The following is a 24,833-nucleotide window of genomic DNA, read 5'->3' on the forward strand; positions in this document are numbered from 1 at the left end:
TCCCTACATCTGTGTATGTAAGCGTCACATACCCATCCGCCTGCTCACCTACATCCTACCTGTCAAGATTATGGAAGATTTGAATGCCGACTTGACAAAGCAAGAGACTATTTCAGACAAGGAAATCAAACAGAACTTCAGGGCGTGGTGGGCACAGAATAGTTTCTGACCTGTGGGGAGGTGAGATGCCCACTGGGTGATAGCAATACATGGCCTCTGAAGGAGGGAGCTTCAGAGCTGCGAGTTCTTCCCTCCGTCTCTGTTTCCATCTGAAATAAAAGTCACCTGGTGGGTGATGGTGGTGAGACCTGAGAAAGCCTGAGGCAGCGGGGGAGCTGGAAGCCCTGGAGGCCTGCGCCTGGGGCAGGAGTCGGAGTGTGTCAGCTTCAGGTCCCTACTGGGGACACTGGATTGTCCCCCACTAGCCAGCACAGCATGTTCTCAATGTCCCCAGAGTCCCAGGCAACTGCTCAGAGGCCATCTTTTTGATCTATCCCAGAATGGAAGTTAAAATAAAAAGACATTCACTCATGGGGGCCAGACAGCGGTGCCCCGTTAAGCCTGGGCATTGCTGTGCACAAGGGTACTCAAGGGTCAGGGTTTCAGCCCCCACCCCCAGCTGCAGGGGGACACCTCATGAGCAGTGAAGCAGGTGTGAAGTTGTCTCTCTCCCCCTCTAGATGCCCTTTCCTCTCTCAATTTCTCTCTGTCCCATCCAATAAAATAGAAAAAAAAAAAAAAAAAGGCCTCCAGGAACAGTGGATTTGCAGTGCTGGCACTGAGCCCTCATGATAACCCTGGAGGCAAAAATAAACAAATCAATTTGATTTGTTTATTGCTTCTGGTGGTCCAGGGCATTGAGCCCAAGACTTCAGAGCCTCAGGCCTGAGAGTGTCTCTGCATCACCATTCTGGTATCTAGCCCTGGCCCCTCTCTGGTTTGGATGCCACTAGGTGGATTGCTGAGGCTCTGTGCCAGCACTAGGAAGCCAGGGTTGCTGGCGGCTCCCCACCCAGACACCTTCTCATTTTTTCTTTCCCTCTGAGTTTAAGGTGCACTGAGAAATTGATAGGAAGGGTGAGATAGAGACGTGGAGAGAGAGACCCCACAGACCTGCCTCCCCGTTCCTTCTGGTGCAGGCTGGGAAGGGGCTCCATCCCTGGTTCTTGTGCACAGAGGTCTGGGAAGTCCAGCAGGTTCCTCAGCCCAGCAGCGCAGCAGAGCTGCTCAAATCGCTGTTTTTTCCTCCAGGGTTATTGTTGGGGCTCAGTGCCTCCACTATGAATCCACTACTCCTGGAAGCTATTATTTCCTCCCTTTTGTTTCCTTGGTTTTATCATTGTTACTCTTATTGTTACTGATGTCATTGTTGTTGCATAGGACAGAAAGAAATGGAGAGAGGAGGGAAAGACAGAGAAAGGGAAAGATAGACACCTGCAGACCTGCTTCACCTGCTTGCAAAGTGACACCCCTAGAGGTGGGGAGCAGGGGCCTTGAGCCAGGATCCTTACGCCGGCCCTTGCACTTTGTGCCACATGTGTTTAACCCAATACACTACCACACAGCCCCCTCAAATCACTTTTTTCCCTATAATGGATTTGGAGCAGTGCAGGAGACAGAAAGGGTCTGACCCATGGCAGAGACGGGGAAATAAAGGCAGAGCTCCAGGACCCTTCTGACTCTGTGGTCATCCCACCAGGGAACCTGGCCCTCAGCCTCAAAAGCCCGGTGTCTGCCCAGTGAGCTGTCTCCTGCCTCTCTCTAGCCTATGGGATGGAAGCTTCCAAGAACAGATTCTGTGAGCAGACGGCAAACGCCCTGCCCAAAGCAACAACCAGTCCTGACCCACAGACAGCACAGTGAGAACAAGGCCGCCCAGCCGGGCCCTGCTGCGTTATGTCGCCGCCTTGTGGACACGGAGCAGAATGCACCTCATGGGAGACTAGAGCCAGCGAAAGGGCTCCTGTATGTCTCCGAATATTGTCTACATTTTCTTTTCCTGACACAGATTCAGGGAGAAAAGCAGACAGAGAAACACCAGAACACTGTCAGCTCAAGCTAATGGTGGTGCTGGGCATTGAAACTGGGTTTTTGGGACCCAAGCCACAAAAGTCTTTGGCAGAACTCTAGCATAGCTCCTTAGCACAAGGTCTTCGTAGTTTAAATATTTTATTGTACTGTTATATTTCGCTATGGGGAGAGAGAGAGAGAGAGAGAGAGAGAGAGAGAGAGAGAGAATGGTGCTAGCTACTAAGCTGTCTCCCAGTCCAAAGACTTCTTTTAACATCTTTCTCTTTCTTTACTTTTTAAATATCTTTAGTAATGAGAGATAATCATAAAGACAGAAAGAGGATAACTACTAGGCAGTCACTTCTACCCAGGCTCTTTATTTGCTTACTATTTTATCATATTTTATTTCATGGTTATGTTTAGTGATGAGAGCCAGAGATACAGAAAGATAAAGAGAGAGAGAGGGAGATGGGCAGGGCAGACACCATAGTGCTGATGCAGAGACTGTCCAACCTGAAGCCCTGAGGTTCCTGCAACACCAGGACTCAGGGCTGAGCAAGGATCTGGACAAATTAAATAAATAAATAAATAAATAAATGTGTGTATCAGAGAGTGTGAGTTTGTTCTCTCTGAGTTGAAAGTACACTGAGAAATTGAGAGGAAGGGGTGAGACAGAGATGTGAGGGAAAGAGAGACCCCCGCAGACATGCCTCACCTCTCCTCCTCCTGAAGGGGGGGAAGGAATGAGGCTCCATGCTGGCCCTTGTCCACGGAAGTCTGGGAACTCCAGCGGGTTCCTCACAGCCCAGCAGCCCAGCACAGGGGCTCAAATCACTTTTTTCCTGGCAGAGGGTTTGAGCAGTGCAGGAGAAGAAGGGGACTGGCCCATGGCACAGACACAGGGGGAGCCAAGGCAGAGCTCCAGGACCCTGCTGTCTCTGTGGCCACCCCGCCAGGCCAGGGAACCTGGTGCCTCAGACTCGTAAGCCTGGTGCTCTGCCCAGTGAACCCTGCCTCCTGCCTCTCTAGCTCCTGGGAAGGAAGCTCCCGAGAACAAATCTTATCAGTGGGTTGTGAGCACCCCGCCCAGATCAACAACTAGTCCAGACCAAGGGGCAGAGCAGTGGGAGCAAGGCCCGCCCAGCAGGGGCCCTGATGTGTTATGACGCCGCCTTGTGGACACGGAGCAGAATGCACCTTACGGGAGACTAGACCCAATCAAAGGGCTCCCGTACGTCTCGGAATATTGTCTACATTTTCCGTACGTCTCGGAATATTGTCTACATTTTCTTTTCCTGACAGAGATCCAGGGAGAAAACACACAGAGAAACACCAGAACACTATCAGCTCAAGCTAAAGGTGGTGCCAGGAATGAAACTGGGTTCCTGAAGCCACAGGCATGAAAGACCTTGGTAGAACAACTCTTTAAGATAGCTCATAAACTAAGGACATTTTTACTTTTAATATTTGTAATTTCTTATATTATTATATTTGGCTATGGAGAGACAGAATGTGTGTGTGTGAGAGAGAGAGAGAGAGAGAGAGAGAGACAGACTGACAGACAGAATGATAGTACCAATGAAACTGTCTCACAGCCAAGGAATTTCTTTTAAAATATTTTTAATTTACTTTGTTACTATTCTGAGTAATGAGATGGATTTAAAGAGAGAAAAATGATAACTACAAGTGTTATAACTATAACACTTTCACCCAAGCTCCCCTTTTTATTTAATATATTTTTCATGTTATTTTCTTCTGATGTTTAGTAATGAAAGCTAGAGATACAGAGAGAGTGATCTGGGCAGGGGTAAAATCATAAGGCTGATACAAAGACTCTCATACCTGGAGTTCTCTGGGTCCTGACTCACCATGATGCAGCACTGATCAGATCTATGGTAAAAAAATAAAATGAAAGAATTAAATAAATAAATAAATAAATAGCAGTGGGAGTAAGGCCCACCGAGCAGGGGCCCAGCTGTGTTATGGCGCCGCCTTGTGGACACGGAGCAGAATGCACCTTATGGGAGACTAGAGCCAACCAAAGGGCTCCCGTCTGTCTCCCAATATTGTCTTCACTTTCTGTTCGTCACACAGAGCCAGGGAGACAAACACAGAGAGAAACACCAGAACACCATCTGGTTCAAGCTACCAGTGGTGCCGGGGATTGAAACTGGGTTCTTGAAGCTACAGGCATGAAAGGCTTTGGCAGAACGCCCAAGAAACAGAGACACTTTCAACCTGCTTCGGCATTTCTGAAGCAACCAGCCTGCAGGTGGGAAGCTGAGGGCTACACATGGGTCCCTGTGTGCAGGTGTTGTGCTTGGTACTATGTGTGTTTAGCCCAGTGTGCAGCACCACACAGCCCCGTATCCTTTCTTTTTTAAAAAAGTAGAGTCAAAGGAGTCTCAGAAATGCGAATTCCCCCATTTCATTTGAACCTGGCTTTAGAGGGCGGTGGAGTGGCGGGTTAAGAGCACGTGGTGTAAAGCGCAAAGACCGGAGTAGGGATCCCAGTTTGAGCCCGCGGCTCCCCACCTGCAGGGGAGTCGCTTCACAAATAGTGAAGCAGGTCTGCATGTGTCTGTCTTTCTCTCTCCATTTCTGTCTTCCCCTCCTCTCTCCATTTCTCTGTCCTATCCAACAATGAACGACATCAACAACAAAAATAATAACCACAACAAGGGCAACAAAAGGGGAAATAAAATAGTCTCCAGGAGCAGTGGATTCAAGGTGCAGGCACTGAGCCCCAGCAATAACCCTGGAAGCAAAAAAAAAGAGAGAAACCTGGCTTTGGCCTGTTTACTTAAACCTGCCTGCGTTGCCCGGAGGCTATGCCTTCATCCAGCTTCATCTACTTTTTATTGTTTCTACCTTTAAAACAAGAGCAAGACAGGGAGGGAGTTAAAAAATTACTTGAGGTCATCAAAATAGCTCACTTGAGGGGGGCCAGGCCATGGCACACACTACAGTGCAAGACGACCCAGGTTCTAAGCCCCGGCCCACACACATGGAGAAGCTTCAGGAGTAGTGAAGCAGGGCTGCGGGTGTCTGTCGGTCTCTCTCTCGGTCTCTGCTCCATCTCAATGTCTGTCTCTATTCAACCCCAGCACTCAATGGGGTGACAGATGTTGCAGCCACATCGCCCTCACATCCATCGGTCTGTATCCAATAATTAAAACACAGCTCACTGGAGTGGTGTGTGGCTCCCCCAGTGTGCCTCCTGGGTTCGAGCCTGCCCCAGCACAGTGAAGGAAGCTTCCTGCAGCGTGATCTCTCTCTGCCAGGCTGCCTCTCTTTATCTTTACAAGTGTCACAGCAGGAAAACAGAAGGGTCAGCTTTGGGTCACCCTGCTTCTAGAGCTGTCTGGCTAATAAGGCACATGAGGCAGCCCCAGGCGGCAGGAGCAGATTCTCAGAGCATCTCAGGCACGGGCCCTTCCTCACCCAAGGACGCAGGCTGATGTGTATCTCACACCTGTGCTCCCTCTCTCTCTCTCTCTTTCCCTCTCAACAAAATAGAAAAAATGACCTCCAGGAGCAGTGGATTCATAGTAGAGGCAACGAGCCCCAGCAATAACCCTGGAGGAGAAAAAAAACAAAATAATAATAAGTAAAAAGCCACATTATACTGAATGCTAAGAAACAACCTGGGCTGTGGTGTTTTGCTGCCACCTTGTGGACACTCTGAAGAATGCATCTGAATAGAAAAGTTCATAACTCTCCACATCTCCTTCAGGTAATAAATATTTTTACATCAAATGTCTTTTAAAAAAATCTTTAAAATGCACTGTGTACAAAACCTGAGTTCTCATTTGCACAAAATGGTGAGCAATCCACAAAACACTTAGAAACAACCTGGGCTGTGGTGTTTTGCTGCCACCTTGTGGACACTCTGAAGAATGCATCTGAGCAGAAAAGTTCATAACTCTCCACATCTCCTTCAAGTAATAAATATTTTTACATCAAATGTCGTTTAAAAAAATCTTTAAAATTCACTGTGTACAAAACCTAAGTTCTCATTTGCACAAAATGGTGAGCAATCCACAAAACACTTAGAAACAACCTGGGTTGTGGTGTGTTGCTGCCGCCTTGTGGACACAGCACAGAATGCATCTGAACAGAGGAATTCAGAAACTCCCAGTGTAGCTTGATATACTCAGAGACATGGGTCCCTGCACTTAAATATTACAGAGGGCGAGGGAGACAGCATAATGGCGATGCCAAGAGACCCTCCTGCCTGAGGTTCTGAGGTCCCTGGTTCGAGCCCCTGCACCACCATCAGCCAGAGCTGAGCACGGACTGGTAAACTAGTAGCAGTAGAGGCAGTGGCAGCAGCAGGACTAGTAGGAGTGGCAGCAGTAACACAGAAGCTGGGGAGGAGGCTCAGTGGTGGAGAGAAGGTCTGGAATGTGTGATCCCAGGGTCAATCCCTGCCCCTCCTGGGCCTGGTGGTTTCTCTGGAACCCTTCCCCTCACTACATGGGTAGAAAGTGTTTTTAGAAGCATGCAGACCCCATGCTTCTCAGAAGTGGAGAAAGACTCTGAGCCCACAGGGAGGTCGACAGACACACCAGAGAGCAGTCGCCTCAGGAGAAGGGCGGCTTCCCTGCACCCTGGGGACATGACTCCACAACCCGGATCTGATCAGGCACCTTGTGTGAGCTAGTGCTCCGATTCCGTTATTAAACCGGAGATCCCAATGATCTCAAGAAGGCCTGCTCTCTTCCCTTCTGTGTCTGAGGAGCAATCATTTATGCCTCAGCGCTCTAGAGCCAGGAATGGCCTCGGTCAGCAGGGAGCCGAGGTTGTGTCTGCGGAGACCCTTGACTCAATCAGAGGCCTCCCCTCTGCTGGGCTGCAGCCTGATGGGGCTGGGGGGCTTTCTCCTTCTGATTGTATTTTTTGCCAGAGCACTGTTCAGCTCTGGCTTATGGTGGTGCAGAGCTTGAATCTGGGACTTTGGAGCCTCAGACATGGGAGTCTGTTTGGCATAACCACTACACTCGCTATCTACCCTCTGTCCAGAACATAGTTTTTTAACCATAACATTTCAAAGTTTGCATTTCTGTGTGTGTGCCTCCAGAAGGATTACTGGGGCTTGGTGCATGCACTATGAATCCACTGCTTCTAGTGGCCATTTCCCTTTTTTTAGATAGGACACAGAGAAATCAAGATGTGATAGGGAGATACAGAGAGAGACACCTACTGACCTGCTCCTGTTTCACCACTTATGAATAGACCCCAGCAGCTGAGGAGGTGGGGGATGAACCTGGAACCTTGTGTGCAGGTGTTTGATCTTTGTACTGTGTGTGCTTAACCCAGCGACCAATGCTGCCCCCTGCATTCTTATTTTTAAAGTCAAGTCAAAGGAGGCTCAGGAATGCCAATTGCCCCATTTAGTTTGAAACCTGGCTTTGAACTGTTTACTTAAACATGTCTGGGTTGCCTGGAGGCTATGGCTTGGCCCAGCCACATCTACTTTTTACTGTTTCTGCCTTTAAAACAAGAACAAGCCAAGGAGGGAGGTAAAAGAGTTACTTGGGGGGAGTAGGGCGGTAGCGCAGCAGGTTAAGCGCACCTGGCGCAAAGGGCAAGGAGCAGCACAAGGATCCCAGTTCGAGCCCACAGCTCCCCACCTACACGTGTCTATCTTTCTTTTCCCTTCTCTGTCTTCCCCACCTCTCTCCATTTTTCTCTGTCCTATAAAACAACATCATCAATAACAACAACAATAATAACTACAACAACAATGACAAACAACAATGGAAACAAAAGGGAAAATAACTAAATAAATAACTTACTTGGGGTCAGCAAAATAGTTCACTTTTGGGGGGCCTGGAGGTGACTAACCTGGTCAGTGCACACACTACACTGCACAAGGATCCAGGTTCTAAGCCCCAGGCCCCACCATGAGGGGGAAGGAGTCATGAGTAGTGCAGGTGTCTGTCGGTCTCTTTCTCAGTCTCCCATGCATCTCAATGTCTGCCTCTATCCAATAATTAAAACATAGCTCACTGGAAATGTTATGCATTTACAAACTATTGTATTTACTGTCAAATGTAAATCATTAATTACCCAATAAAGAAATTAAAAAAACATAGCTCACTGGAGTGGCGTGTGGCTTCCCCTCGTGTGTCTCCCAGGTCCGAGCCTACCCCCAGCACAGTGAAGGAAGCTTCCCTGCAGAGTGTCTCTTTCTGTGCCAGGCTGCCTCTCTTTATCTTTAAAAGTGTTACAGAGGAAAACAGAAGGGTCAGTTTTGGGTCACCCTGCTTCTAGAGCTGTCTGCTCAAGGCACATGAGGCAGCCCCAGGCGGCAGGAGCAGATTCTCAGAGTATCTCAGGCACGGGCCCTTCCTCACCCAAGGACGCAGGCTGACGTGTATCTCACACCTGTTCTCTAATAATGATATTCTCCTTCTCTCTCTCTCTGGAAACAAAATAGGAAAAAATGACCTCCAGGAGCAGTGGATTCATAGTAGAGGCAACGAGCCCCAGCAATAACCCTGGAGGAGAAAAAAAAAACCAAAAAAGTAATAATAAATAAGCCTCATTACACTGAATAAACAACCTGGGTTTTGGTGTTGTGCTGCCACCTTGTGGACACGCTGGAGAATGCATCTGAGTAGAAAAGTTCATAACTCTCCACATCTCCTTCAGGTAATAAATGTTTTACATGAAACGTCATTTTTAAAAAAAAGTCTTTAAAAATGCACTGTGTGAAAACGTGAGTTCTCCTTTGCACAAAATGATGAGCAACCCACAAAACGCTGAGAAACAACCTGGGTTGTGGTGTGTTGCTGCCGCCTTGTGGACACAGCACAGAATGCATCTGAACAGAGGAATTCAGAAACTCCCAGTGTAGCTTGATATACTCAGAGACATGGGTCCCTGCACTTAAATATTACAGAGGGCGAGGGAGACAGCATAATGGCGATGCCAAGAGACCCTCCTGCCTGAGGTTCTGAGGTCCCTGGTTCGAGCCCCTGCACCACCATCAGCCAGAGCTGAGCACGGACTGGTAAACTAGTAGCAGTAGAGGTAGTGGCAGCAGCAGGACTAGTAGGAGTGGCAGCAGTAACACAGAAGCTGGGGAGGAGGCTCAGTGGTGGAGAGAAGGTCTGGAATGTGTGATTCCAGGGTCAATCCCTGGCCCTCCTGGGCCTGGTGATTTCTCTGGAACCCTTCCCATCACTACATGGGAAGAAAGTGTTTATAAGTGAACGCATTTCTGTGTGTGTGCCTCCAAGGGGATCACTGGGGCTTGGAGCCTGCACTATGAATCCACTGCTCCTGGTGGCCATTTCCCCTTTTTCTTTTTAGTTAGGACAGAGATAAATCAAGAGATGATAGGGAGGGAGGGAGACAGAGAGAGATAGATAGAGAGAGGGAGAGACATGCTTCCCAGATCCTGCTTCATGACTTATGAATCGACCCCTGCAGGTGGGGAGCTGGGAGATGAACCTGGAACCTTGTGTGCAGGTGTTTGATCTTAGTACTGTGTGTGCTTAACCCAGCGACTTGTGCTGGCCCCTGAGTCCTTATTTTTAAAGTCAAGTCAAAGGACTCTCAGAAATGCTAATTGCCCATTTAGTCTGAAACCTGGCTTTGGCCTGTTTACTTAAACCTGCCTGGTTTTCCCCAGAGGCTATGGCTTGGCCCAGCCACATCTACTCTTTATTGTTTCTGCCTTTAAAACACAGCAAGCCAGGGAGGGAGTTGAAAAAGTTCCTCAGGGTCCGCAAAATAGCTCCCTTGAGGGGGGTGAGGTGTGGCTCACCTGGTTCAGTGCACCCACTACAGTGCACAGGGACCCAGGTTCTAAGCGCCGTCCCCAACCATCGGGGGGAAACATTCACGAGTAGTGAAGCAGGGCTGCAGGTGTCTGTCAGTCTCTTTCTCGGTCTCCTCTCCATCTCAATGTCTGTCCCTATCCAATAATTAGAACACAGCTCACTGGAGTGGTGTGTGGCTGGCTCCCCCAATGTGCCTCCCAGGTTCAAGGCTACCCCCAGCACAGTGAAGGAAGCTTCCCTGCAGAGACATCTCTCTCTGCCAGGCTGCCTCTCTTTATCTTTACAAGTGTCACAGCAGGAAAACAGAAGGGTCAGCTTTGGGTCACCCTGCTTCTAGAGCTGTCTGCTCAAGGCACATGAGGCAGCCCCAGGCGGCAGGAGCAGATTCTCGGAGCAGCTCAGGCACGGGCCCTTCCTCACCTGAGGCCCAGGCTGAAGTGTGTCTCACACCTTTGCGCTCTCTCTCTTTCGCTCTCTCTCTCCCTCTATCCCTCTCTCTCTCTCTCTCTCTCTCTCTCAGTCTCAAGCTCTTTGCAGCAGTAATTTCAGCCCCAAGAAAGAAAAGTCACTGGTTGCATCTCAGACATTCAAAACCAGACAAACCTGGCAACTGTGTCTCAGCACAGGCAGAATCAGCGGAGCAGAAGTGCTGCTATTTGACCCCCAGACTTAACTCCTCAGTCAGCTCTGGGTGATGCTTTTACCAACCCTCATTAGTGGGTAGGGTTCAGGATTCATACAGTACAGTTGCTGGCATGGTTTTCTCTCTCTCTCTCTTGCAGGTTCTATGTGCCCTAGCAAATAAAAAGAACAAAGAAGGAAAAAAGGAGGGAAAATATGGCAGGTAGAAGTGGTGATTCATTCCATCAACACAGAGCCCAATGGATAACCCAGGTGGCAACAGGAAAGAGAAATAGAAGAAGAAAGAAAAGCAGTAGGAAAGACTGCAAATGTTCATGAAAGCCAGTCACCAGATGAGAAGACCTGCCTGGAGGAAGCTTCACAGGAGAAGGAGCCATACTGTGGTCGGTCTCTCTCTCTCTCTCCCCCCCATCTGCATTCATATTATCCTATCCACATTTCTCCCTTATTGGCTCTCACCTCTAAATTAAAAATAAAAAAGCAGTCAATCATGATCCGTAGAAACCACCAGGTGCCTCACTAAAGAAAGATGATCATGGGAAATGAACTGATATATTCTAAGCACCAGGTACTCAATACAACATAAGGAACAAACCAAATAGATGGTTTCTGAGAGCAACTTTGCAGTTCACATAGTAAAGTCCACTGTGCAAAAAGCCACATTAGGGAGGGGGGTACAGCATAATGGTTATGCAGAGACTCTCATAAAGAGACTCTCCCCTGCAGCACCATAAGCCACAGCTGAGCAGTGCTCTGGTAAAAATAAAAAAATAGAAAAACTAAAAGCCACATTATACAAAATGCTTAGAAACAACCTGGCCCATGGTGTTTTGCTGCCACCTCGTGGACACACTGAAGAATGCATTGAATAGAAAAGTTCGTGACTCTTCACAATTTCTTTACAAAATAAATATATCTACATGAAAATTCATTTTAAAATCAGGCTTTCAAAAATGTACTATGTACAAAACCTGAAAGCTCCTTTCCACAAAATGCTTAGAAACCTACAAATAACTTAGAAACAACATGGGTTGTGGTGTGTTGCTGCCGCCTTGTGGACACACCGCAGAATGCATCTGATCAGAGACACAGCCAGGTCACTCTCAATCCCCAGAATCCTCAGAAACAACTGGGACTGGGAGTCGGGCGGTAGCGCAGCGGGTTAAGCGCACAGGACGTGTAGCACAAGGACCAGGGTAAGGATCCCGGCTCGAGACCCGGCTCCCCACCTGTAGAGGAGTCGCTTCACAAGTGGTGAAACAGGTCTGCATGTTTCTCTCCCCTTCTCTGTCTTTCCCTACTCTATTTCTCTCTGTCCTATCCAACAACGACAACATCAACAACAATAATAACTACCACCACAATAAAAAAGGGCAAAAAAAGGGAAAATAAATAATAAATTTAAGAAAAAAACACAAAACACACCAGCCCTCTAATAATGACATATTCTCCCTCCCCCCCCCCTTTTTCATGGGAAAGAAATTAGGAAAAATGACCTCCTGAAGCAGTGGATTCATAGTGCAGGCACTGAGCCACAGCAGTAACCCTGGAGAAAAAAAAACCCAAACAAAATAATAGTAATAAATCAAAAGCCACATTACACTGAATGCTTAGAAACAACCTGGATTGTGGTGTTTTGCTGCCACCTTGTGGACACGCTGAAGAATGCATCTGAGTAGAAAAGTTCATAACTCCACATCTTCTTCAGATAATAAATATTTTTACATAAAATGTCATTAAAAAACAGTCTATAAAAATGCACTGTGTGACTCTCTGATGAGCCTAGACCAGGGAGAATAGAAGTAACCGGTGGCACAGCTATATACAAATAATGTCAAAGGAAATAATTTATGGTGATGTTGTGTATAATACAGCAAATCCTAACAAAGGGATATTTCAAAGTTAACCCAATTACCAAATACTGTGATTATAACAATAACTATCTATTGTCTTCTTGAACTCTAAGCCAGCAGGAACCACCCTCTTCCTTTATAGAGCCTATATTTCCCCCAGTCCTGGAACCTTAGGGTGGGGCTCACTTTCCTGCATGCTTCTCTCAATTCATAACAAATGATATTGCATCCACTGATCCCAACCTAATCAACACAAGGAGCACCACCTCAGCATGCTTCACTTCAGACTGTGTCCAGAGACGTCAGGCATGGAATGTCAGCCCTTCACCCTCATTACTCGGTGAGACCTTCCCTTTCATAGGATTCTCTAATTCCATTCCAGGGAGTTCACTCACTAACAAAGTTCCAAAACCTAAATATAGACCAGGTCCCATGAGATAGGGCATATCCATAATTAGGGCAAAATATATACCTGAAAGCAAAAGTACACAATAGTCTGTAGTGAGTCAGTATAAAGTTATAATGAAATAGCATTTAATTAGTCTTAGATACCCTCCTCACCTACTTCCTATTACAGTTATCTCATTCACTCCAAAGCTAACCTTAGCAAAACGAGGACTGCAAAAGCTGAATTAAGGGCAAGAGACTGGCAAACTTTAACGATGAGTCTTTAGTCACTCTCAGGCCACCCCATCAGCTGGGGCCCTATTCGAGGTGTCCTGAGATTTCCAAACAGAAATGATGGGCCTAGACCATGAATAAATCCCTCTCTCCATTGTTACCGGTCATCTCTATCAGGAACAACACAACAGACCCCTTTGTGGGCCCCCCATAGGAATTTGCCCTCAACTTGGATCAACATCAGTAGAGAATGTCCCATTCTCCCTTCAGAATAGACAACATACTCTATGATACATCTGAGGAAGATGGGTTGATATGGGCGCAGCAAGGAACATTCCTGCTCATGACCACAGAATGTGAGCTCAGATCAACAGGGATGCGGAGGTCACACAGGCCTTGAATATGGGCCCCAGATCAGATCAAATTGATGGGGTTCACAGTCAACATTATTGATACCCATTTCCCATATTAGGGAGCTACTCTCTTCCCTGATCCAGCTTTCTGTTCCTTTCCCAGCCATGACATCATCTCCCCAGACAATAACATGGATCCACCAGTATATCAGATTTCAGGCTCAGGGGAAAAAAAAAACTAGTACAGCCACAGGCCCTTTGGAATATAACTAAAATATGCCTACTAGCTATCTACAAAGCAGAGACCCCCCAACTGCTCCTCTGCACTATTCCAGCCTTTAAGTTCATGACTGTTCAACAATTTGGCTTTGTATGTTAACTCTCTTTTCAGCCACCAGGTTCCAGATGCTAGCAGGATGCGGAACAGACTTCCCTGGACAGACAACACTACCAATGTGTCCTGGAGCTCCGCTTCCCCAATGCCCCACCCCAATAGGGAAAGAGAGACGCAGGCTGGGAGTATGGATCCACCTGTCAACGCCCATGTTCAGTGAGGAAGCAATTACAGAAGCCAGACCTTCCACCTTCTGCATCCCACAATGACCTTGGGTCCATACTCCCAGAGGGTTAAAGAATAGGAAAGCTGGGAGTCAGGCAGTAGCACAGTGGATTAAGCACACGTGGCCTGATGTGCAAGGACGGCGTAAGATCCCAGTTCGAGCCCCGGCTCCCCACCTGCAGGGGAGTCACTTCACAGGCGGTGAAGCAGATCTGCAGGTGTCTGTCTTCCTCTCCCCCTCTCTGTCTTCCCCTTCTCTCTCCATTTCTCTCTGTGTTATCCAACAACAACAGCATCAATTACAACAACAATAACTACTACAATAATAAAAAAACAAGGGCAACAAAACAGAAAATAAAAATTTTTTAAAAGAATAGGAAAGCTATCGGGTGGGGATGGGATACGGAGTTCTGGTGGTGGGAATTGTGTGGAGTTGTACCCCTCTTATCCCATGGTTTTGTCAATGTTTCCTTTTTTAAATAAAAAATAATAAAATTGCACTGTGTGAAAACCTGAGTTCTCCTTTGCACAAAATGGTGAGCAACCCACACAATGCTTAGAAACAACCTGGGTGGTGGTTTGTTGCTGCTGCCTTGTGGACACAGCACAGAATGCACCTGAACAGAGGAATTCAGAAACTCCCAGTGTAGCTTGATATACTCAGAGACATGGGTCCCTGCACTTAAATATTACAGAGGGCGAGGGAGACAGCATAATGGCGATGCCAAGAGACCCTCCTACCTGAGATTCTGAGGTCCCTGGTTCGAGCCCCTGCACCACCATCAGCCAGAGCTGAGCACGGACTGGTAAACTAGTAGCAGTAGAGGCAGTGGCAGCAGCAGGACTAGTAGGAGTGGCAGCAGTAACACAGAAGCTGGGGAGGAGGCTAAGCAGTGGAGAGAAGGTCTGGAATGTGTGATCCCAGGGTCAATCCCTGCCCCTCCTGGGCCTGGTGGTTTCTCTGGAGCCCTTCCCCTCACTACATGGGAAGAAAGTGTTTATAAGTGAACGCATTTCTGTGTGTGTGCCTCCAAGGGGATCACTGGGGCTTGGAGCCTGCACTATGAATCCACTGCTCCTGGTGGCCATTTCCCTTTTTTTTAGATATGAGAAAGAGATATCAAGAGGTGATTGGGGAGAGAGAGAGAGAGAGAGAGAGAGAGAGACCTGCTGACTTGCTCCTGCTTCACCACTTATGAATCGACACCTGTAGGTGGGGAGCTGGAGGCTGAACCTGAAACCTTGTGTGCAGGTGTTTTGATCTTAGTACTGTGTGTGCTTAACCCAGTGAGCAATGCTGGCCCCTGCATCCTTTTTTTAATGTCAAGTCAAGAGTCTCAGGAATGCTAATTGCCCATTTAGTTTGAAACCTGGCTTTGGCTGGTTTACTTAAAGGTAACTGGGTTGCCTGGAGGCTATGCCTTGGCCCAGACGCATCTACTTTTTATTATTTCTGCCTTTAAAACAAGAGCAAGCCAGGGAGAGAGGTAAAAGAGTTACTTGGGGGGAGTAGGGCAGTAGCACCGTAGGTTAAGCGCACCTGGCGCAAAGCGTAAGGAGCAGCACAAGGATCCCAGTTCGAGCCCACATGCCCCACCTGCACGTGTCTTTCTGTCCCCCTCTCTGTCTTCCCCTCCTCTCTCCATTTCTCTCTGTCCTATTTAACAACAGCATCTATAACAACAACAAATAGTAACTACAACAATGACAAACAACAATGGAAACAAAAGGGAAAATAAATAAATAACTTACTTGGGGTCAGCAAAATAGCTCACTTGAGGGAGGAGAGGCAGTGGCTCACCTGGTTAGTGCACAGGGACCCAGGTTCTAAGCCCCAGCCCCCACCATGAGGGGGAAGGAGTCACGAGTAGTGAAGCAGGGCTGCAGGTGTCTGTTGGTCTCTTTCTCGGTCTCCCCTCCATGTCAATATCTGTCTGTATCCAATAATTAACACATAGCTCACTGGAGTGGTGTGTGGCTCCACCATGTGTGCCTCCCAGGTTCGAGCCTACCCCCAGCACTGTGAAGGAAGCTTCCCTGCAGAGTGTCTCTTTCTGTGCCAGGCTGCCTCTCTTTATCTTTAAAAGTGTTACAGAGGAAAACAGAAGGGTCAGCTTTCTTCTAGAGCTGTCTGGTTCAAGGCAAATGAGGCAGCCCCAGGCGGCAGGAGCAGATTCTCAGAGCAGCTCAGGCACGGGCCCTTCCTCACCTGAGGCCCAGGCTGAAGTGTGTCTCACACCTGCTCTCTAATAATGACATTCTCCTCTCTCTCTCTCTCTCTCTCTCTCTCTCTCTGGAAACAAAATAGGAAAGAAATGACTTCCAGGAGCAGTGGATACATAGTAGAGGCAATGAGCCCCAGCAATAAACCTGGAGGGGAAAAAACAAAATAATAATAATAATAAATAAAAAGCCACATTATACTGAATGCTAAGAAACAACCTGGGCTGTGGTGTTTTGCTGCCACCTTGTGGACACGTTGAAGAATGCATCTGAGTAGAAAAGTTCATAACTCTCCACATCTTCTTCAGATAATAAATGTTTTTAAATCAAATGTCATTTAAAAACCAGTCTTTAAAAATGCACTGTGTACAAAACCTGAGTTCTCCTTTGCACAAAATAGTGAGCAACCCACACAACGCTTAGAAACAACCTGGGTTGTGGTGTGTTGCTGCCGCCTTGTGGACACAGCACAGAATGCACCTGAACAGAGGAATTCAGAAACTCCCAGTGTAGCTTGATATACTCAGAGACATGGGTCCCTGCACTTAAATATTACAGAGGGCGAGGGAGACAGCATAATGGCGATGCCAAGAGACCCTCCTGCCTGAGGTTCTGAGGTCCCTGGTTCGAGCCCCTGCACCACCATCAGCCAGAGCTGAGCACGGACTGGTAAACTAGTAGCAGTAGAGGCAGTGGCAGCAGCAGGACTAGTAGGAGTGGCAGCAGTAACGCAGAAGCTGGGGAGGAGGCTCAGTGGTGGAGAGAAGGTCTGGAATGTGTGATCCCAGGGTCAATCCCTGCCCCTCCTGGGCCTGGTGGTTTCTCTGGAGCCCTTCCCCTCACTACATGGGAAGAAAGTGTTTTCTTTCATTCTTTCTCTATTTTTTTTCATGATCTTTACTTATTTATTGGATAGAGTCAGCCAGAAATAGAGAAGGGTGCAATAGAGAAGGCAAGAGGCAGAGACACCTGCAGATCTGCTTCACCCCTCACAAGCTTTCACCATGCAGGTGGGGACTGGGGGCTCAAACCCAGGTCCTTGTGCATTGCAACATGTGTGCTCAACCAGGCGCACCACTCCCTAGCCCCTCTTTTTAATTTCATTACTGGGTGATTAATGGTTTACAGTTGACAGTAAAATAAAATAGTTTGCACATGCAAACAATTTTCCAGTTTCCCACATAACAATTCACCCCCCCAGGGCCTCCTCTGCCTTCACGTTCCAGAACCTGAACACACACACACACACATACCCCAGAGTCTTTTACTTTGCTGCAATACCCCAAAGAAAGTGTTTTCAATGAATGAATACAGGCCTACTGCTCAGGAATGAATACAGGCTTCTCAGGACAGAAACTCTGAGCCCTCGGGGAGGTCGACCAACACACCAGAGAGCAGTAGCTTCAGCCAGACCTCCCTGAACACGCCCATCTCGTCTGATCTCGGAAGCTAAGCAGGGTCGGGCCTGGTTAGTACTTGGGAGACAGGACCTGCATGGTGGTGTGTTGCCGCCCCCTTGTGGACACGCTGCAGAGTGCACCTGACTGGGGAGAAACTCAGACTCCCAGGTTGTGTTTGATCTTCACAGACTTGCCACATCATATGGAAATAAGAGAGGTGCTGGAGAGCTGGGTGCCTGGTGGACGGCTGCTCTTGAATGTCTGAGGTCCAGGACCAAGCACCCAGCCACCACATGAGAGACGACAGCAGGAGGAACATTCCCCAGAATCTTTTTGTTGCCCTTATTGTTTTTCATTGTTGTTGTAGTTATTATTGTTGTTGTTATTGATGTCGTTGTTGGATAGGATAGAGAGAAATGGAGAGAGGAGGGGAAGACAGAGAGGAGGAGAGAAAGATAGACACCTGCAGACTGCTTATGAAGCGACTCCCCTGCAGGTGGGGAGCTGGGGGCTCGAACTGGGATCCTTGTGCCAGTCCTTGTGCTTTGTGCCTCGTGCGCTTAACCCGCTGCACTACACCCTGACTCCCCCCATGACACTTTTTCTTTTAAAAGAAAAAAATCCCTACTAACTGGATTCTGTTTGGACTGTGATATTTGCAGCTGTTTTCTGTGACAATGCTTACAGAGATTATTCAGTCTTGGCTGGATAGTTGAGACAGTGGCACTCACAGCCCACTCTGTGTGCCTGGCGCAGCTGCAGGCAGTGTGGCCTCAGAGGTGAACATCTGGGCCCTCTAGCACTAAGCCATCTCTAGATCAAAGTCCAGATCAGTGTCTGTCCTGGCCTTCTTTCTTAATATTCTAATCTTTAAAATAATTTGTTTAACTTTCTTTAATTTGATAGGAAAGAGAAATTGAGAGAGAGGGCAGAAGAGAGAGGGCAGATAGAGAGGGACAGACAGGGAGACACCTGCAGCCCTGATTCACCACTTCCTTTTCCTTTTTTTTTTTTTAAATTCAATCAGATTCCAAAGAACAACATCACAGGGGAAGTTTCACAGGGTCGGGGAAATGCAGTGCTGTCTCCATCTCTTCTTTCTCTCTCTCCTTCTCTCTTCATATACTTTTATCTTCTAAGTCACCCCCCACGCCTGATAAAGCAAGGAGTCCGGCATGGCCAGAGAACCCTGCAGACCGCCTACTTACACAGATACGCTCCCGGTTAAATAAACAAAGAAATGCTAAATAAACAAACACATAATAGCTCATGTCAACATCAGTTCGCATCAAGGAGGACGCACTTCCCAGATAATCTGCACAGTGCACACGTTACAGTCCAGCGAAAACCCGGGCCTCTCAGTAAAAGAGGACTGAGCCCACAGGGAGGTAGGCACACACACCAGAGAGCAGTAGCCTCAGGAGAAGGGCAGCTTCCCTGCTCCTTGGAGGCCTGATTCCACAGACCGTATCTGAACGGTCGGTCATCACAGACCCCTGAATTTCGGGCTCTGTTGCCACCTCCTGGCCGTGCCACAGGACGGAGATGGTGGGGTTGCTGTCAGCTGGGGTGGGGTGGGGTGGCAGATGCTTACAGGGGCCAGAAGGTATGTCTGTGAAAACAACTGGTTCGGAGATCATTTCTACCAATAAAGTGACTTTTTTTTTTCCTAAATAAAATAATGTCCTGGGCTGGGGAGACAGCATAATGGTTCTGCAAAAAACTTTGATGCCTGAGGCCCCAAAGGCCCAAATTCAATCCCCAAGCTACCAGAAACCAGAAATGAGAGGTGCTCTGGTCTCTTCTCTCTCTCTCTCTTTTTCTCTCTCACTAAAAATAAAATATTAAAAAATATATGTCCTAAAATGAGCTGTATCCATTTGGGTCTAGTTCAAACAGGAAAATATTGCTCTTGGAAAACTGGGGGGGATGGTCTAGGAAATGGTGCAGTGGATGAAGCCTTGGGCTCTCAAGCATGAGGTCCCAGGTTCAATCCCCGACAGCATATGTACCATAGTGATGTCTGGTTTTCTTGCTCTCTCTCTCTCTCTCTCTCTCTCTCCTATCTTTCTCATTAAGAAGTCTTTACACATAGTTAATAGTAAGAACTCCCAGAAGATGTCAGCGCAAAACTGGGAAAGTTGGAGCTACAAAAACACACGCGGGGCATTGTTTTAGGGGTGGCAGTGCATGTTACCTACGGGAGGCCGGGAGGCCGAGGGAATTCTCCAGACTCTCCACAACTTCTACTTCTTTTTTTTTTTTTTTTTTTAACCAGAGCACTGCTCAGCTCTGGCTTATGGTGGTGTGGGGAATTGAACTTTGGAGCCTCAGGCATGGCAGTTTGTTTGCAGAACCATTATGCTGTCTACCCCCGCTCCACTTCTACTTACTGGCAAAATGATCACATGTGAACAGCAAGAGAGAAAAGTCCTGGTGGGTAGCCTGCTCCCTCCCCCGTCAGGAGAGTGCGGGGCCATCTCTGTTCTCTGTAGACAGGACCTTGTTATTTTCTTTTCTTTTTCCTTTCTTTCTTTTTTTTTAGTTGCCACCAAGGCTGTCGCTGGGGTTCGATGCCAACACTAGGAATCCACCACTCCTAGCACCTACCCCTGAAATTTCACACTTAATGCACACACGCTGATGTCATGTTTTGCTACAAAACCTTAAAGCGAGACAGGCAAAAGACAAGCAAATCAACCAGTAAGACTGAACTCCACTTTACCTGTGCTGAGAGGAGCGGACGGCCTGATGGAAGGGGCACAGAGTTGAGGAAGACCCCCAGTTCCTGCGGGCTGTGTCCCTCTGGCCCTGGGACGGGGCCCGGAAGCAGGGAAGGTGGACACGCAGCGCATGTCCGCAGGCTCCTGGCCCGGCTGCACCTGCTTCTCCAGGTCCCGCCCCACCAGCGCCCACCCGCGCCCTCTAGCGCCCACTGGAGCCACGGCAGCATCCTGGGATGACTCCTGGGGCCCAGGCCCTGGGGCCCCCAGGCCACATTCTCTGCAGGAGCTGGGAGGCTCCCACCCCAATTCTGAGCAAGCACTGAGCACTGAAGCATTTGAAATTTATCACGCGTCTAATTCAATGTGTTTGCAAACTGACAAGCGGCTGAGAAAGGATGATCCCATTGCTTGCTTCTCCCGCCCCTCAGAAGTCTGAGACGGAGAGAGATAAGAATTGAGACATCCAGACATTAGGACTGAAAGGGACTTGCTTTCTCCCCTTTACATATCAAACTGGACGCACCCCGACTCGCTTCATGCACACTGTTGAAGGGCCTGTCCCCTTCCTTTAATCCCTTAAGGATTTATTGATTCATGAGGTTGTGAGGCAGTCAGAGAATCACTGGAGCACACACACACACACACACACACACACACACACACACACGACTGGATGGAATTTAGTTTATGTGAAATCAGAGTGGTGCAAATTAAACACCGGCTTCACACGTGTTTGCACTTAGCTGTCAACTAATCACTTGGCGCAGAGGAATAAACTCAAGGCAGGTGTGTCGGGGTGGACGGGGCAGGAATGGTGCTTAGTCATTCAGCCTGGTGACTTTCATCCTTCCAGGTTTTTTTAATTCCCTTTTGTTGCCCTTGTGGTTTTATATATGCAAGGACCCGTGCAAGGACCCATGCAAGGATCTGGGTTCAAGCCCCCAGCTCCCTACCTGCAGGGGGAAGCTTCACAAGCAGCAAAGCAGGTCTGCAGGTATCTCTCTCTCTCTCTTTCCTTCTTTATCTCCTCCTCCTCTCTCAATTTCTTTCTGTCCTATCCAACAAAAAGGAAAAAATGGCGGTCCTGGTGGTGATGCACTTGGTTGAACACACACACTACAGTGTGCAAGGACCCAGGTTCAAGCCCCTGGTCTCCACCTGCAGGGGGAAAGCTTTCCGAGTGGTGAAGCAGGGCTGTAGGTGTCTCTCCCTCCCTATCCCCCTCTCCCCTCTCAATTTCTCTCTGTCTCTATCCAGTAATAAATAAATAAAATTTTAAAAAGGAAAAAATGGCAGTCAGGAGCAGTGAATTCATGGTGCCAGCACCGAGCCCCACCAATAACCCTGGAGGCAAAAGAGAGAAGAAAGAGAAAGATTTATAGACCATTTTCATGCGTGACAAGAGTATTCTCTGGAACCTCTCCAGGGCTGCAGCTCTTACCACTTCCCTTAGCTAAAGAAAAAAAAAACTCCACTTTTCTTATTGGCTAGGACAGAGAGAAATTGAGAGAGGGGTGAGAGAGGGAGAGAAAGACACCTGCGGATGTGCTTTGCTGCTTGTGAAGTGTCCTCCCCCCGCAGCTGGGAAGCAGGGACTCAAACCCCAATCCTTGCATTTACTACTATGTGCACTTAACCAGCAGCCCCTTCAGTGCAATTTAATGACCATTAAGATTAGTAGGAAAGGGAGTTGGGAGGTAGTGCAGCAGGTTGAGCGCACGTGGTGCGAAGTGCAAGGACTGGCTTAAGGATCCCGGTTCAAGCCCCCGGCTCCCCACCTGCAGGGGAGTCCCTTCACAATCGGTGAAGCAGGTCTGCAGGTGTCTTATCTTTCTCTCCCCCTCTCTGTCTTCCCCTCCTCTCTCCATTTCTCTCTGTCCTATCCAACAAAGACATCAATAACCACAACAATGTTAAACAAGGGCAACAAAAGGGAAAATAAATATTAAAAAATAAAAATAAAAACATTAGTAGAAGAATGTGAGCTCAGACCTACAGGGATGCAGAGGTTACACACGCTCCTGTGCTATGGGCTTCAGATCAAATCGATGGGTTTACAATTAAGAATATTTACATACTTTTCCCATATTTGGGAGCTACTCTCTTCCCTGATCCAGCTTTCTAGTCCTTTTTCCAACTATGACACCATCCCCCAGACAATAACGACCTGCATTTTAGATGTCAGGCTCAGGCAAAAGCTAGCACAGTTATGGGCCCCTTGGAATAGACCTAAAATAGACCTACTACCTTTTTCCAAAACAGACCCCAAGTCTTCATCTGCAATATTCTTGCCTCTAGGTTCATGATTAGTCAACAATCTGCTCTGCTTTATATCTTAACTTTTTTTCAGCCACCAGGTTCCAGATGCTACGACGATGCCAACCTGACTTCTCAGAACAGACAATCCCACCAATGTGTCCTGGAGCTGCGCCTCCCCAGAGCCCTGCCCCACTAGGGAAAGAGAGAGACAGGCTGGAAGTGTGGATCCACCTGCCAGAGCCCATGTTCAGCAGGAAGCAATTACAGAATCCAGACCTTCCACCTTCTGCTCCCCAAATGATCCTGGGTTTATACTCCCTGAGGGATAAAGAATAGGAAAGCTATCAGGGGAGGGGATTGGATACAGAGTTCTTGGGATGGGAACTGTACCCCTCTTATCCTATAATCTTGTATTTCCATTTTAAAAATAAAAAAATTTTAGAAAGCTAAAAAAAAAAAAAAGACGTAGTAATAGTGGGCTGAGGAGATGGCGTAATGGTTCTGCACAGACTCTCCTGCCTGGAGCTCTGAGGTCCCAGGCTCAGCCCCAGCACCACCATCAGTCAGAGCTGAGCAGGGCGCTGGCATCTTTGTATCTTTCTCTGTGTGTCTCTCATTAAGAGAAGAAGCGTAGAGCTAAAGAGACATCATAATGTTGATTGATGCAAGACTTTCATGTGTGAGGCTCTGAAGTCCGAGATGCTACTGTGATGCCTGGACAGACATACTCACCAAAGTGTCCCGGAGCCTCCCCTCCCCAGAGCCCTGCCCTGCTAGGGAAAGACAGACACAGGCTGGGGGTGTGGATCCACCTGCCAACATCCATGTCCAGCGGAGAAGCAATGACAGAAGCCAGAACTCCCACCTTCTGCACCCCAAAAAGAATTTTGGTCCATACTCCCTGAGGGGTAAGTGATAAGGGAAGATGACAAGAGGGCTCTGAATTCCAAATCCATCAGGATCGCAAAGAGAAAAAGGAAAAAAAAAAAAAAAAAACAGAAAAGACCCTTGGAAGTAGTAGGTATGACTTTGAAAGGAAGAGAAGATAGGACTGTAGGAAAAATGGGCAAATATATATAAATATAGACAGTTATAGAAATAATAGTCAACCCGTATCTGTGACCCCAGAACTACTGGTTTCCAATGGAAGGGACGCGGACACAGAACTCTGGTGGTGGGAATGGTGTGGAATTATACGCGTTATTTCATAATTTTACAAATCAATGTTAAATCACTAATCAAATTTAAAAAAGAAACTTACAACTTTCACTTATTGCTTTTAAAAATATTTTATTTGTTGAATATAGAGACAGAGAGAAACTCAGAGGGAAGGGATGGATAGCCAGAGAGAAGCAGTTCTGCGTCACCACTCATGGAAGTTTCTCCTCTGCAGGAGGGGACCATGGGCTTGAACCTGGGTCCTTGCGAACTGTGACATGTGCGCTCTACCAGGTGTGCCACCACCCAGCCCCCACTTATTACTTTTGAGAATGAAGTCTCCAAGTGACTTTTTCTCTTTATAGTAATCCTTTGGAAAATTCTGTGTCAGGTCCGTTTTCCAGGGCCTAGGAGGTAGTGTGATCCCAGGTCCAATCCCAGCACTATGGAGCAGAGCTGAGCACTGCTTTGGTAAACAAACAAACGGGCCCTGTGGCTCAGCAGGTAGCACAGTGGAGAAAGCATTAGACTGGACTCTCAAGAAGCATGGGGTTCCAAGTTCAACCCAGGGGAATCAAACTCAGGACCTCATGTGTGAGGAACCAACACTCCACCCGTGGCACCACTTCCCAGGCTGCTGAGAAGTTAAATCTTAGGGTGTCACTACGGCCTGTGTAAACAAGCTGAATGAGTAGCACCCTTACTGATCACCTTGGTGTCCAAAGGACAGGCTGCAGATGTGAACAGAGTAGGTGTGCTCCCTGGGAAACGGGAGATCAAGTAATGGCTTAAAGCTGAGCAGTGTCTGTGCCCCAGTTTCTTGGCTGTGAGCCCAGCCCAGCCCCCTCACCATCCTCTGGCATGAATTTAATATCAGCCTCAGTGCGTTCTTGTCATTGTCTCTTGATGTCGATAACCCGAATAGATCAAAAACGATTCATGCAGGTGCAAAAGCTGTCCCTCTTAAAATACAGAGGGGCTTTGCAGGACCACCTGGTAGGGCACCCCCTGCCCCCCGCCCCCGTCTTGAGGACATCAGAGAGGACAGCACCTAGTACAGGCTGGCCCACCCACAGCCTGTGCCCAGGGTCAGTCCCCCCACCCCCACCCCCCACTCTGCACCCAGCACTCCAGCCTCCCCTCCCAGCAGAAGGAATCTGCAGCGTGACTTCCCTGCCTCCTGTTCTGAGCCCCTGCTGGCCACACCATCCACAGGGGGCTGGCCTTCTAGGG

The 24,833-nt window shown here is 48.0% G+C and overlaps 1 long non-coding RNA gene across 1 annotated transcript in view; it reads left to right on the forward strand.

The window, feature by feature from the left end:
* The first annotated feature begins 10,549 nt into the window (after positions 1 to 10,549).
* The window catches only part of LOC132535449 (uncharacterized), a 45,650-nt gene continuing 31,366 nt past the window's right edge, over positions 10,550 to 24,833 (forward strand). The window contains exons 1-2 of the long non-coding RNA XR_009547258.1: positions 10,550 to 10,831; positions 13,667 to 13,978. This is a non-coding gene — a long non-coding RNA (uncharacterized LOC132535449). The remainder of the gene's footprint in view (positions 10,832 to 13,666; positions 13,979 to 24,833) is intronic.

The sequence above is a fragment of the Erinaceus europaeus genome, chromosome 22 (genome assembly GCF_950295315.1).
Source record: "Erinaceus europaeus chromosome 22, mEriEur2.1, whole genome shotgun sequence".
In the NCBI taxonomy this organism is placed as follows: domain Eukaryota; kingdom Metazoa; phylum Chordata; class Mammalia; order Eulipotyphla; family Erinaceidae; genus Erinaceus; species Erinaceus europaeus.